At 38.2% G+C, this 13888-nt stretch overlaps 1 pseudogene; it reads left to right on the top strand.

Moving 5' to 3' along the window:
* The first annotated feature begins 151 nt into the window (after positions 1 to 151).
* Positions 152 to 6140, top strand: LOC109452302 (PCI domain-containing protein 2; annotated as a pseudogene).
* The last annotated feature ends 7748 nt before the right edge of the window (positions 6141 to 13888 follow it).

Raw genomic sequence — 13888 nt, 5'->3', positions numbered from 1 at the left:
AGCCCTCGGAGCATGCGCTCCAAGTCGTGAGCGCTCCTGCTTGCGCACCTTGCACTCTCTAAACAGCAGGTCCTGGACTCATCAGAAAAGCTCAATTAAACGAGTTAAAAGGGTTAGGGCTAACTTGACTCCAAAAAAATGAATTAGGGCGACTGGGAAGAGACTAGCAAAACCTGAAAGAAAAGAAAAGCCTTCGCGCGAAGCAGAGCCTGGGTTGTGCCAGCTCACCCCCTACTCCTACTACAGCTACACTCGTATAGAATGTCCCATAGATAGTCCAAACTGTGTAAGAGGAACTCAGAATGTGCTAGTAACAAGCACCTGGGAACGAAGAAAGAAGAGAAGTTCAAAGAAGCGATGCAAGTGCAGGTAACTGAAAGCTGCTTCTGTTGTTGGATGCCAGGCTACAGCAACATTGATTCATCACTGTTTACAAAGCCCAGTGAAGGACCTGTGAAAGCCCAGACCACCCCACTAAACCAATGAGACTCCCAACCTTAGGCAAAAGGAACCTGGCTTCCGCATAGGTCTTAAGGAGTCTGTCAGAATCCCTGTCAGAATTGTCTCACGCTGCTTTTTCCAGCAAGAATCCTATCCAGATTCTAATCATCCTTTGAAGGATTTAAACACATCCTGTCTTAACCATACCTTACCCAAATGAACAACAGTACTTGAATTTGTCCCTACTATGAATTTTTATAGTATTTGTAGAACTCTAGAACACAATTTGCTACTCAGTTCTCATTACTCAGTGAGTCATTAATTGTGGTTTAATTGGTCCTTATGTGTTAGAATGCTCTCCATACAAAGGCTATATATACAGAGGGTGCCAAAAAAAAATGTATATACATTTTTAAGAAAGGAACAATCTGTATTAATATATACTGATAACAAAAAATGAATACAAGTCATGTTTGACTTCTGCAATTACAAGAGGTGCTCGAAGTGGTTACCATCAGCGTCCAGACACTTGTGATTACCGCGAACTACTGCTTGAGCAACGCTGACCAAAGTTAACATCTCTTAAAATGTGTGTACATTTTTTGTAGAAATAAAAATTAATGGTAATAAATCATTTGGCATGTATCAAAATCAACTAAATATACCTTTTCAGTGTTATTCGCTGTCACATAAAGTGATAGGCATTCAAGCTAAAATGGTAAAAAATTATTTTTACATAGTAATTTGAAGCTTACAAGGTATATTTTACATTCAGTATTTTGTTTAATATAAATTTGTATTTCTCTAAACTCTAGGATTAATATGACTGTAAAATCACCAAATTTCGTGAAATGTGTTCAAAAACTAATACCATGTTATCAGTAACCATCTGATTTTTTATTTACATTTATTAAACACCTATTATGTGTTAGCTCTGTGTGAAGTACTCTACATGAATAATCTAAATCACTTCTAACATAACCCATAAGGTAAATTATATTAATAGCTCTATCTATTAACATGATGAGGCTTAGAGCTATTAAATTTCTGTCCAGTGTCACATAACTAATGAATGATGGAGCTTAATTTAAAGCTAATCAGTTTAACTCTAGAACCTGCTTTCATGTCCATTATGAGGGAAATGCCCCCAACTGTGTTCTACTCCCACATTCAATGATTTTTTTCCTCAGTTCTTATTTGAGCTTGACTGCATTTTTTTGTGCATCTAAAAATTAACTTCTAATGGTTGTCCTTCAGATGTGTCATGGTGGCCCCTTGATGACAGGAAACAAGAATGCTCTACCATTCTACTCTACATCTTTATCTTTGGCTTCTATTGCTTAGATCACCCCATGGTCCAAAAAGTATCTGCTGGAGTTCCAGCCATTATAGGTAGCAGGAAAGAAAAATAAATGTATGCCCCCCTCCCTTTCAAGGAGACTTCCTGGAAGTAATGCACAAAAATAAGTTTACATTTCATTGGCCCAAACTATGTCAATAAGCACATCTAGCTTTAAGGGAGGCAGGGAAACATAGCCCATTTTGTGGTACCAGATTCTATTAGTAAAGAGAAGGGAGTCTGTTTAAAGAAAAGCACCTCTTGGTTTCTTCTACAATCTCCCCTTTGGGAAACCTTCCCCTCTGTGGTTTCCAAAACTATACCCTACTCTCCAGGGTCTCATTGTACTTTCTGACACCTGCTAATTTGGGCATGTCATGGTGGGTAGTCACACCCTAAGCCTATTACATCTTTAGGGAAAGGTTTTTATGCAAGCCCTGTCCATTATTCTTGTGCATTTAGGTTAACACACCTTTGAAGTACCAGAAGTAGTACTTTCAAAGGTACAACCACCCTCAAAAGAGCACATAGTCTTGTTAACTATCCTATAATTTAATTCCTGCCTTGCTCTTTCCCACCTTCATGTAATCTTCTTTAAATTCCTTCCTCAATTTCAAATGCATAAAAGAAGCTGCAAACTGCCACTCTTGGAAGCATTTGAGATCTTGATTCCTGACAATTGTTGTCAATTTTGGCTAAAATAAACTCATAAGAATTCTCTACAGGTTTGGACGTTTCTTATATTGTCATTTACTTGGCATCATATCGCAGGATTCCAAAGACATCCATCCAGGACTACCCTGCAAACCTGGTACTACATACAAGCAAGGGCCCCCTGTGCATCACTGGCTGGCTCTCCACTTCACATTGGGTGAGTTTGGGTGAGCTTTCTCTTGGAATTCCAGTCCTCCTTGCTTTAAGTAGCAGGCCATGACTTTATCTGAGCTGTTCTTAGAAAATCCTTGAGGTGGATAAGGGTTGAGATGACCTAGGAAAAGGGGGGGTGGGGAATGGGTGGCTATTAATTTCAGCTTTTTAATTGGATTACTTACTGAGTCTGAATAAAATCTTTGCTGGTTAAATGAGAGACTGAACTCTCTTTAGCTTTGAAAGAGATAGTTTCCCCAAGCCAAACAGCCAACAGGGCGACAATAGTTGTTGCAGATGCCTGAATCTGGAGTGGCAGAGATAGGTACCACAAGGTGTCCAGTGTGGAAATGCAGCTAACTCCAGAGAAGCTGGTAAGAACCCCAGGGCGAAGGGCAGGATGCCCCGGAATAGGTTTATCCCGAGAGAGTGGCCTATACCTTGGAAAGCATCACAGTTCCAGTGAAGTCTGGTAAGCTCTCGCTGCCCCTTACTCAGGTATTCTTAGGTGACTAAGAATCTTTGTGGGGTTTCTTGAGGAACAATTTCCTCAAGGGCATGAAGCAGTCCTATAGGGATATCCACCGCATTTGGCTCATCTAAAGACATGTATGTAAAGGATTGGTTTTCCCTAGAAGTCTGTTCAGACTCTACAGATCGCAAAATTAACATGGGAAATTGTGCCTCTGAGGCCAACAATACCCACAGCAGTCAGCCTTCCATCAATACTAAGATGGCCAAGATGAGGAGCCTTTGATACTTCTAAATGAATCTTTTGCACGCATAATTAGAAAAAGCTAGCTATAATATTAGACAGAATAAATGGAAAACATATATTTAATTGGTCTCTCAAAGCTTCAAAAATAGGATTGCAGTAAATGGATCAACCTATAATGTCATTTAGGTGTTCACCCAATTCTTTGAGGTATTAAAAATGGCTGTCCTGCCAGCAGTGGGTGCCACTGTGGCTCACATTACTATAAACCAGTTCCTGCAGCCAGTCTATGAAACAAAAGACACTAGAGATGGCGCATTCTGGGCAGAGCTGGTGTCTTTCCAGCATGCTCATGTTGCCAACCCATGGCTTCAGTTGGCCTCTCCAGAAGAGAATTTTGGAGCCCACTTACGATGAAATGTTGCAGCTTATCTACGGTGCACTTACACGGTGAGGATCCACGACTTCGTAGAGGCACACAAATCCCAGACTGTCATCATGCAATCATTCCTGCGGGCATTTCAGGTCCACAGAGAAGAAAACTGGGCTCTGCCTATCATGTATGCAGCAGCACTTGACCTTTGAGCATTTGCCAATAATGCAGGTCTGCAGTTAATAAAGAAAGGAAAAAGCAAAGTCAGGGACATGTTGGAAAAAGCAGCTGAATTGTTGATGAGCTGTTTCCACGTCTCTGCCAGTGATGTTTGCACTGGTATAGAGGATTCTGAGAAGTGGGGGATGCTGTTTCTGGTGAATCAGTTATTCAACATTTACTTTAAGATCAACAGATTCCGTTTGTCTAAACCCCTAATCAGTCACCGACAGCTCAAACCTGAAAGATGATTACAGCACTGTCCAGAGGGTCACACACAAGTACTATGTTGGATGAAAGGCCACATTCAATAATGACTAAGCCAGCCAAGGAGTACTTGTCCTTTGCCTTTGAGTTAGAAGAACAAAAGATTCTGGTATATTTACTTCCAGTAAAAGTGATATTGGATCATATGCCAACCATTAAATTTTTGAAAAAGTATCATCTCATTCAGTTTGCTGAAGTAACCAAAGCTGTAAGACAATCTCCTTCTATTAAACAAAGCTCTGACGAAGCCCATGATCTTTTTTATTCACTGTAGTGTCTTCCTTATCCTTGAAAAGCTGAAGATCATCACCTACAGGAATCTTTTTAAGAAAGTATACTTGTTACTCAAAACACACCAGTTATCTCTGGATGCTTTTCTAGTTACCTTGAAATTCATTCAAGTGGAAGACACGGACATTGATGAAGTCTGCTGTTTTCTGGCCAACCTGATATACGTGGGTTGCATTAGAGGCTGAATATCACATCAGCATCAGAAGCTAGTTGTCAGCAAGCAAAACCCATTCCTGCAGCTGTCTACAGTGTGTTGAACATATAAACAATCCTGAGAAGTGTGTTCCTCTAGTTTTGCATCATGCTGATGAAATCAGTCCTGTGCCATGATTTTATTCTCTGCAGCCGGAATCTCTTTAGGGCTCTTTTCCCAGGAAGGCACACATGGACACCTCAAAATCTCCGTCACCACTCATAACTAATGTCGACCTCACAGAGACCTGCAATTCTTTTTTCAGACTTTCCAGACCCCTTCTTTGGCTCTGGAGTGTTGATGAAACGTCTGTGAAGGAGACTGTGTCCCTCAGGCAGCTATAGTTTACTTGTTCATAAATGCATCTTTGTAACTTTCTATAAAACTATATTTAAAAAGGCATCCTGAATTTTTTAAAAAATAGCTGTCCTTATTTTAAAAGGGAAAAGATCATTTGGAACTTGACTTGTCAATGACAGATATAAATTACAAATGCCTCTAAAACAAAATTTGGATCCAACTATTTTTTTATAAACTAATGCATTTTTTCATGACTAAAAGGTCTCTGTGTCTATCAGTGCATGTCTATATACATATGTTGTAAATGTGAGGTAATTTTCTACCTCCAGATGGTATTATTAAAATTAATATAAAGGTAAGTGCTTGTGAGGATTGACTACTCTAAAATTCTCAGAAAAATAGAAACTAACTCAAATTCTTTTAAATCCACATGATCTAAGATTAATCCTTAGTAAATAAAAGCTAGTTCAAGTTTGTTGGTTTAAGTAGAATAGACATATTTTTTGAGTTATCGGTATTATATTTTACCCAGATTTTACAAAAATATGTCCATGTTTATAATTAACTTTGATGTCTAGGAAAAAATGTTTCTAGGTGTTTTAAAATGTCCAAGCTAAAGAATGCTAATTGGTTACTTCTTAGTTTTCATTAGAAATTGAGGTTTTAAGTGTTAAAATCTCAATATATGTAAGAATAACTTTGCAGTGTTTCAGAAGGGCCCCTGTAATACCCCAAAAGATTTGTTTTTGGGGAGGACAGGTGGCTCAGTTGGTTAGAGCGCAAGCCCTGGGCAACAGGACTGCCTATTTGATTCCCACGTGGGCCAGCAAGCTGTGCCCTCCACAACTAGAATGAAGTCAGTGAGCTGCCGTTCAGCTCACGGGTGGCCAAATGGCTGTGTTGGAGTGCAGGCTCTCAACCACAAGGTTGCAGGTTCAACTCCCGCAAGGTAAGGTGGGCTGCGCCCCCTGCAACTAACAACGTCAACTGGACCTGGAGCTGAGCTGCGCCCTCCACAACTAAGATTGAAAGGACAAAAGCTTGACTTGGAAAAGTCCTGGAAGTACACACTGTTCCCCCAATAAAGTCCTGTTCCCTTTCCCCAATAAAATCATAAAAAAAAAAAAAAAAAAAAGATTTGTCTTTTATGTTAAATTGCATGGGAAATATTGTAAAATAAGTGATAAAAGACTTCAGGGTATACTGTATGGGTAAACAGTGATTGTAAATTAAACAAATAGTGGGACTATGAGATACTCAAGACAGCTGCTTTGTTCTTCCAGGCTCCCTGGCATATGCCATTTTTCAGTTTTTATGTTCCTTCATGCATCACTGAAGGAGAGGTTAGTCATTGTTGAGACCCAAATTACCTTGAAGACCAAATGGCAGAAATTCATCAAAACAGAGAACACAAAATGTGAAAACACAGAAATCAAGAGGAAGAGATCAGAGATCTGGAAGATAGACCCACAAGAACTAATGTGAAAATAATTCTAAAAGCAGAAAAAGAGAGAGAGAGAGAGAGGGAGAGGGAGAAGGAGAGGGAGGGAGGGAGGGAGGGAGGGAGGGAGGGAGGGAGGGAGGGGAGGGGAGAAGGAAAAGAGAAAGAAAGAAAGAAAGAAAGAAAGAAAGAAAGAAAGAAAGAAAGAAAGAAAGAAAGAAGAAAAATGCTGAGAACAAGATCTGAATCTTCAGATTAAAAGAACTAAGATTGAGTTGAGATTAATGAGAAATAACATACGTGTAAATATATCTGATCCAAAAAATTCTTGTGGGAGAGACAGAATAAGTTATCTATAAAGGGAAAGGATTAGAATGAAGTCAGCATTCTCATCTTCAACACTAAGTTAGTATAAAAAGCAAAACCATATGCACACTACTAAAAATAAGTAGTGGATGGAAACCGAAGGAACCTATACCCAGTAATAATTTTGTTCATCTGTCAAGGCATAAGTAAGATATGTGTGGATATGTGAGATTTAGAAAGTACTACTTATTGTTCACATATATACCAAATTAAAAGATTCATGAAATGGCTCTAAAAATGGACCAAAAAAGAAATGATCTACATGAAAAGCCTCAAGGTAGGACACAATAAAGAAGAGAAGAAATTGTGTTGGTCAATGAAAGTTTTCTAACCAATGTACCATTGTTTATATTTAAATGTATTAATATGCAAAAAATGGCCAAATATATATAAAATATGTTCTAAGTAAGGACCCTAGAAACTAAGAAGATGTAGTAAATAAAAAACTAATAATAGTCTAACAAATTATATAGAAAAAAGCTAGGAATTGGAGAAGCTGGAAGAAGAGGTGACACAGTGTTCCGAAGGTCATGGCTTGATAAGGAAGAGAAGAATAAAATGAAAATATTCTAAAGTCTTACCTTGAAGAGTGACTAAAAGAGAAATACAATGTCCCTTTGTAAGAAAAATATCTTGTTTTCAAGTAATGATAAAGAAATGTGTCTCATTTGCAGCACAGGAAAAAGTGGTAACCAATAACAAAATAAAAATCTTGCAATAGGACTTCCACATTAACAACAAAAGAAAATGGAATGAGTAATCACTAGATCAAGCCAGCATAAATGAGGGGGGGAAAAAGAACAACATAATATAAATACCAAAAGTTAAGTTAAATAAAATCAAGCATATGAGTTATTGCATTAAGTGTGAAGCATTAAATCCACCCGTTAAAGACAGAGACTGTAACTACACATGAACTTCATTTCCTTAGCATGCGTTCTGCTTTAATCCAAGCTATAATAACTTTGTATAGCCTCACAGAGCTGTGACTCACTTGTATTCTTTTCCTAGACCTTCCTACCTATACATATACCGTATGTCCACTCCTTTTAAAAATGGAAAGTATGTGAGTATTGAGGTCCACGTCTCATGTGGCTCAACTTATAAATTGCTGATAAAACTGTTAAGAACATATTTATTTACATTTTTTATAATGTATTGTCTTGCATAATGTCCCAAAGGAACAAGCTTATTATAGTTTTAAAAGATTCTCAATTGTTGGAATTCTGTCTCAGCATTGTACAGTATTTTACTAAATATATGTAGCTATATTTTTTCTGTTATATATGTAGACCACATTAAACTGATTTGTAGTTCACATGGATTAAATAAGTCTTCTGACTACAATCTAAGTACTTTAAAAAATTAAATATTATTCAGCCTTAAAAAGGAAATACTGGCATATGCTATATGGGTGAATCTTGCGGGCATTATGTTAAGTGAAATAAGCCAGCCACAAAAGGACAAATACTGTATAATACCACATATCTGAGGTATCTAAAGGAGTCACATTTATAGAAACAAAGTAGAATGGTGGTTGCCAGGGGCTGGCAGAGCGGGAAATGGAGAATTGTTTAATGGATGTAAAGTTTCAGTTTGGCAAGATGGAAGACTTCTGGAGATCCATTGTACAATAATGTGGATGTACTTAACACTACTGGACTGTACTAAATGGTTAAGATGTTAAATTTTATGTTATGTGTTTTTTACAATCAAAACTAAATAAAATAATTATCTTAAGTTACATGAGTGTTTGTGAAATCTCAAATGCACTTAATGAAATATACTTTTTTTTCATGGTTGTACTATAAATGATTTGTTGATAACTTGTCTTTACCTATGTAAAGGAAAATTCCACTGAAGCCCAGTAAAAAATGTAACAAGTATTTATTAATTGTCTACTATGAACAAGACATAAGAAGTATGCAAAACATTTTTATATGTAGGTATAGAGTTGTTGACACAAATCCTAAAAATATAAATTAAATAGCAACTCAAGATACAAAATATTTTCAAGAAAATGATAGAAGTCACAAGATCCAGACAATTATTTTATAAGGTACCTGATTTTACCTTCTTTGTTTCCACCTCCACTTTGTTTAAAACATGAAAATTAAGTCTTCAAAAGTAATCAGGTAATTCCAAACTCACACAAACCCAAACCTGGGTAAATGTAACTCCAAAGCTTTCTGTCAATTAATTTCAGCTGCCAGAACACTAAAATATAATTTTTCATTTTCTCTACCTTCTCCTTCACATTTCTGCCGTTTATCCCAATGCAGATCATGACTCCTATCTTCTTCCTCTTATCAAAACACACACCCTCTGCTTCCCCCAGTTCTCAGAATAGAGCCTGTGGTGGTGATATAGTAGACAGGGAAAAACACGGAAGGGGGGCAGAATCCTGAAGCCCCAGTCTTCAAGATGCTCCCTTCCTTCCATCACCAACCACCAAAAACCTCATTATTTAGTAGTTTTAAGTCTCATGCTCTTCTTATTCCTACTCCCCACTAATACACACACTCTACAAAGCATGTTATATATAGTAAACAAATCTTAGGAAATAGTTGGAATGACCACACCGATTCCTAGGGATCAGCTAGCATTTTCTACTGTAGCTGGAATACACTCATTCAGTAACATGTGTCCTAACTTAATTTTCATTTATGTACTCATATTTCTTATCTTTAATATTTAAGAGTTGGAAAAATAGTTTTCTAGACTCATTTTTAATCTGTAGCTTTTAAGATTGTGGGAACTGAAAAAATCTTTTTAAAAAACAATTTTTTTAAAGGGCACTAGATGGCACAATTTCACCAATTTATGCTAATTCATCCTCATTAATTCACAAATAATATAATTTGTCTTTATAGTTCACCCAAATAATTGAACAGGAAACCTGTATAACAATAAAGAAATAAGTTTTTGAAAATATAATAATTCTAATATACCATGTTTCATGTTCTTATATATGAACATAATAACCAGAATTCCAGTGTTGGATGAATAACTTAAGTAACCCAAAGAAAATCGTCTCTCTACAGTGAAATACATCAAATACTTAGAGATATTAAACATTAACATCTATCAAATGTACATTTTTAATATACATAAAACTCTATAATATAACAAAGTGGACTGGTGATTCCATTCACTATGAATGCTTAAAATGAGTTAACTAGACAAAGAATTCAAAAATCTGAATTTTTCTTACTTCACTGTTTGACTTTAATTATATACAATTAGTTATACACAATTAGGACCTTAATTTCCTCATACATAAAAATAGAAAAAAATATGATCTAGAAACAATAGAAAATGAGGTCTACCTGATTTACAATCCAGTTGACCTTTTGTATACTAACATTACTGTATTTACAGCCAAAGTTTCAGATCTATCCAGTTTTTTTTTTACTATCACTTCAGTTTCTGGAATAATTTATAGTTAAGAAAGTTTATCAGCTCTTGAGCTATATCTTCACATACAAAACAGCACATCAGCCAAACAGAATATACACCTCACATGGACCTCCTAGACCTGGTTTGGGCTCTTGGAAAAGTCTTGCCTAATTATATAGTGAACAATCCTATCAGATGGTACAATCAACTGTGATAGATCCTTGCCTAAGAGACTTTAATAGGGAAATGTCTCCACTTAGATATTCTTGCCTGATGAAAAGTCCTCTTTAGAGGAAAGTCATTATCTTGGGCAAAGGGAAGAGCTTCTGCAGGTCCACATATGTAGAAGGGGGTAGGGAAAATGACATCTCCTTTGTTAGCTAGACTGTCCCAAGCTACACTAGATATTAATGGAGTGACATGCTATATAGCCAGATTGCCCTTATATTTCAACAGATTAGACAGAGCAGGGCGGTGGATGGGCTGAGAGAGTTAGAGAGGTTGGACAATTCCTGGAGAGGAATTTTTTTCATACTTTATTCTTTCCTTTTATTTACCAATTTTCTTTTTTTTAAGATTTTTATTAAAAATGTAGTTAGCATATAATATTAATTTCAGGTGTACACAATAGTTATCCAACATTTATATACCAAAAGAAGTGATCACCATGGTAAGTCCAGCAACCACCTAACACCATACCAACCTATCACAATATTATTGACTATATTTCCTATACTGTACATTATATCCCCATGACATTTATTTTATACTTGGGTATTTGGACTACTTATTGCCCTCCACCTTTCCCTCCACCTTTTTTTAAGTTTTTAGTTATAGTTGACATTCAATATTATATTAATTTCAGGTATACAGGATATGATTAGACATTTATATAATTTAAGAAGTGATCCCCTGACTAGTCTAGTATTCACTTGACACTATACATAGTTATTACCAATATTATTGACTATATTCCCTATACTTTACTTTGCATCCCATGACTATTTTGTAACTACCAATTTGTAATTCTTAATCCCTTCACCTTTTCACCCTGCCCCCCAACCCCTTCCCATCTATCACCCCCAAAAATCTAGTAAACATCTGACACCATATGTAGATATATTACAATATTATTGACTATATTCCTTATGCTATACCCTACATTCCCATGACTACTTTGTAACAACCAATTTGTAATTCTTATCTCTTCCCCTTTTTCACCCACCCTTTAAACCCCCCTCCCATCTGGCAGCCATCAAAATGTTCTCTATATCTGAGTCTGTTTCTGTTTTGTTTTTTTATTTTGTTTGTTAGATTCCACATATAAGCGAAATCACATTGCATCTGTCTTTCTCTGTCTGACACTCCACTCAGCACAATACTCTCCATGTCCATCCATGCTCCCACAGATGGCGAGAACCCACTCCTTTCCCGGGCCAACCAATATTCCATTTTCTTCTCCTGGTACCTCTATGTAGCAAATGTCGTTACACTTTATGTTGTCCCAGAGGTCTCTTAAACTATCCTCAATTTTTGGATTCTTTTTTCTTTTTACTGTTCTGGTTGGGTGTTTTCTGCTACTTTATCTTCTAAATCACTGATTTGATCCCCTGCTTCATCTAGTCTGTTGGTGATTCCTTGTAGTGCATTCTTCATTTCAGTTATTATATTCTTCACTTTTGACTGGTTCTTTTTTATGGTTTCTATGTCTTTTTTTATGCATGCTATCTCTTTCTTGAAGTGTTCACTAAGTTCCTTGAGCATCCTTATAACCATTGTTTTGAAATCTGTCTGTGGTAGGTTGCTTGCCTCCATTTTATTTAGTTCTTTTCCTGGAGTTTTCTCCTGTTCTTTTATTTGGGACACATTTCTTTATCTCCTCATTTTGGCTGCCTCTCTGTGTTTATTTCTATGTATTAGGTAGGGCTTCTATGTCTCCCAGTCTTGCCAGGTGGCCTTATGTAGTATGGGTTCTGTAGGGCCCAGGGGCACAGTCTCCCTGGTCACCTGTGCCAGGTGTTCCAGGAGTGTCCCTTGTGTGGATTCTGTGTGCCCTTCTGTTATAGTTGAATCTTTATTGCTGTTGGCATGTTAGTATGTGGGTTTCACCCTCAGGGTGATGGGCTGTTGGGCTTGGCTATATCCACAGCTTATGCCCTGCTATGCGGAGCTGCTTACCCCACAGAGCAGGGTTCATCCCAGTGGACTCTGGTACCTGTTGAGACCACCCTTTGTATGTGCCATTTGTGGGGCTAACTCTGTGCTGCTCTGTTATGGTCTGAAGCCAGCCTCCAAGTATGTTGGTTCTGGGACTTCTTGGGAGGGACTCCAGTGCAGGCCCAGGTCAGCCACTGCCTGTGACTGGCTATGGAGTACCTGGCAGGAGCTACAAAGTGATCCAGTTGATCGCTGCCTGCACTGTACTCCATGGAGGCGCATGGAGAGGCCATGCTGTGAACCAAGGACAGCTGCTACCAGTACTGGGTCTGGGGTAGCTCCGCAAAAAGCCGGACACTCCGAGGCCTATGACCACCTGCTGGCTCCCATAAGGTTCAGCCTCTGATAAAGACTCCTGTGGTAATGCAAGTTGGGTGAGGCAATGTCTCAGTGAATCAGCAGGGTGGAGCAGCAGAGCTCACCAGGCCAATCAGGTTCAGATTTGGCCTGTGAGTGTGGGCTCAACACAGGAAAGATGGTGCAGCCTGCTGGCTGCATGGGAGGAAGGCTCCACACAGGGAAAACGGGGATGTTGCTCCAGTCTTTGCCCCAAAGTTACACAATTCAGTCTCTCCCCATATGTCTCCGACGCACTCAGAGTCACGGACCGTTTGCCGGAGCCCGGTGAGTGCCTGTGCGGGCCCTTTAAGAGGATGTCTGGATTTTCTGCTGCCTTCCATCCCACGGGATAGTCGGAATCCCCACTGTTTTTCACAGCCTTAAGTTGTGGGTGCTCCTCTTCCCGGCACCAATACTCTGGGCTGGGGAGCCTGGTGTGGGGGGTTAGGGTCCCTGGCTCCTTCATGGAAAACCTCTGTGGGTGAGACATCTCTCCTAGTTTTTAACCACCACATGTGGGTGCGGGACCAGCTCGTTTCATGTCATCACGCCTCCTACCAGTCTCGACATGGCTTCTTCTTTATATCCTTAGTTATAAAAATGCTGTTGAGCTAGACTTCAGGTTGATTGTTCTATAATTTAGTTATAATTTTGATCTGTTCACGGAATAAGGTGAGTACAACATTTATCTACTCAGCCATCTTGGATCTGGTCTCCTGAAGAGGAAGTCTTAAAGCAATACCAGAGATCTTTGAAAGTTAATGAGTCCATAAGTAGGTCATCAATGGTAATGCTAAGTGGACAGTGAGTGTTTATAGAAAGCTGTTCCTAGACATCTCAGGTGACTTACCGATGACAGCTGAACCAATATCAGCTCTGTATTTGCCATAATTCTACTACATGTTTTACGTAAAGGTTTGTAAGAAACTCCAAATTTGATCCATCAGCTGTCTCTTTAAGATAGTTTACCATAATAGGGTAGGAGAAACAAACTTAATTTGAGGTGCATCTGTAATATATTTACAACTAGAAACACAGCATTAGGTAAAAGAACACTGGATATTGAAATGAGAAACTTGAGATAACATACATCCAGCTGCAGTTGTACTTTAATTTCTCAC

This window comes from Rhinolophus sinicus, linkage group LG02, assembly GCF_036562045.2.
Source record: "Rhinolophus sinicus isolate RSC01 linkage group LG02, ASM3656204v1, whole genome shotgun sequence".
In the NCBI taxonomy this organism is placed as follows: domain Eukaryota; kingdom Metazoa; phylum Chordata; class Mammalia; order Chiroptera; family Rhinolophidae; genus Rhinolophus; species Rhinolophus sinicus.
Note: the sequence above shows the minus strand (reverse complement) of the source record. Positions and strands in the feature narration are given on the sequence as shown.